The following is a 1,829-nucleotide window of genomic DNA, read 5'->3' as shown; positions in this document are numbered from 1 at the left end:
GTTGCCCGTCTTTTTCAAGATTTAGACAAAATACCTAACCGCTTAAGTACACCTAAATTACATGCTACAGCTGTTTGGCAGTTACAGTTTAAACAATGCAAGTCAATTTGCAAGTTATACAATTTAACTTTTTTTAAAGTTTCATTTCTTACAAAAAACCAGTGAGCTAGAAGTAAAACCATATAGGGGATCTTCTGAAAAAGAAAAAGAAAAAAAAATCCAGTCTCCAGTGCTGCAATACATAAGGCTATGAAAAGGATTGGCAGATTTGCTAATGCTCTTGGCTGTACCGAAGCACGCTGAGGAACATGTTTTTATGATATCTCAACTGTTACAACTGAGAACCCAAAGACCAGCAATGCCATCGACTTTTGGAAGACTTGTTGTGCTTGGGTCTTTGGAAGGAAGTAAATTTTTTTTTTTTTTTTTTTTTTTTTTAGAGAGTGAAAAGTCTTGCTGCTGGTGACTTCTACTGACAATTACATCACCTCTGAAGAGCCACTCTGATGGGAAGTTCAATAAAATGCAACTTCTTTGAACGAGAAAGATTTCTGCTTTGGAAAATTTCTTTCCAACTGAAGTCAAAATTACACACTGTAGGGCAGTGGTCTCCAGTCCCTCAACTTAGCTGTCAGACGGCAGGGGTCTGAATCCATCCTCAGCAAAAAACACATCAGTGAACCAGGATATTCCTGCAGTTGCCAGGTTCCTCTTCATCATCTGGAAAAATACCAGTGCCAGCAGTAAGCATGGCGCCGGTCGACACAGACCTCTTCCAACACGCCCTCCTCCTCAAAAGCAACGTGGCCTTCTGCTCACCTGCTCTGCAGGAATTCCAGCGTCGGACGCTGCGGCCGTCATCGCTCGTGGCACCTAAGATACCAAAAGACAAAAAGCTACGTTGTGCTTGTGAGAAATCACCAGCCCCATGCTCCTCCCTCCCCAGCTCACCTCAAAGGCTCATCCAGTTCCAAAGGCTGCCTGTATGGCGCCTGCGAGACCAAAGAGAAACGCTTAACCAAGTTGCCATATAATACTTTGCTATTAGACACCGACCCGGCCAACAACCGCCTCACCTTCTCGGACCGCTCCTCAGCACGCAGCTTCGCCCCTCTGAGCCTCTTGCAGCATCTGAAAAAAACCAAAGCAAAAGATACATGCTGAGTATCCTGGTTTCGGCTGGGACAGAGTTAACTCTCTTAATAGCTGGTACAGTGTGTGTTTTGGATTTAGTGTGACAATACTGTTGATAACACCCTGATGTTTTAGTTGTTGCTAAGTAGCACTTATCTTAAGCCAAGGACTTTTCAGTTTCCCATGCTCTGCCAGCAAGCAGGTGTGCAAGAAGCTGGGGGGAGCACAGCTGGGGCAGCTGACCTGAACTAGCCAAAGGGGTGTTCCATAGCATGGAACGTCACACCCAGTACATAAACAGGGGGGAGCTGGCCGGGAGGCGCGGATTGCGGCTCTGGCATCGGTCAGCGGGTGGCGAGCAATTGCATTGTGCATCACTGGGGTTTTTTTCCTTCCCCCCCCTCCTTTTTTTGTTCTATTCCTTTTCATTATTATTATTATTGTTGTTAGTATTATATTTTACTTTAGTTATTAAGCTGTTCTTATCCCAACCCACGAGTTCTGCCTTCTTTCCCTCCCCATCCCACCAGGAGCAAGTGGGGGGGACGACAGGGAGTGAGGGAGCGGCTGGTGGTCCTTGGCTGCTGACTGGGGTTAAACCATGACACTGAGATATTGCCCAAAACCACGGCCTGTCCGCACCGATTCCCATCTCCCGCTCCTTTACCTCGGCCGCTCGCCCACACTGCCTCTGC

General features: G+C 46.7%; 1 long non-coding RNA gene across 1 annotated transcript; it reads right to left on the bottom strand.

Moving 5' to 3' along the window:
• Positions 1 to 574: 574 nt before the first annotated feature.
• LOC127028865 (uncharacterized) lies at positions 575 to 1,317 on the bottom strand. The gene is made up of 4 exons (XR_007768084.1): positions 1,077 to 1,317; positions 952 to 992; positions 820 to 873; positions 575 to 720 (listed from the first exon to the last, which is right to left on the bottom strand). It is a non-coding gene; the product is annotated as an uncharacterized LOC127028865 (long non-coding RNA).
• Between the last annotated feature and the right edge of the window lie 512 nt (positions 1,318 to 1,829).

This window comes from Gymnogyps californianus, unplaced genomic scaffold (genome assembly GCF_018139145.2).
Source record: "Gymnogyps californianus isolate 813 unplaced genomic scaffold, ASM1813914v2 HiC_scaffold_451, whole genome shotgun sequence".
NCBI lineage: Eukaryota > Metazoa > Chordata > Aves > Accipitriformes > Cathartidae > Gymnogyps > Gymnogyps californianus.
Note: the sequence above shows the minus strand (reverse complement) of the source record. Positions and strands in the feature narration are given on the sequence as shown.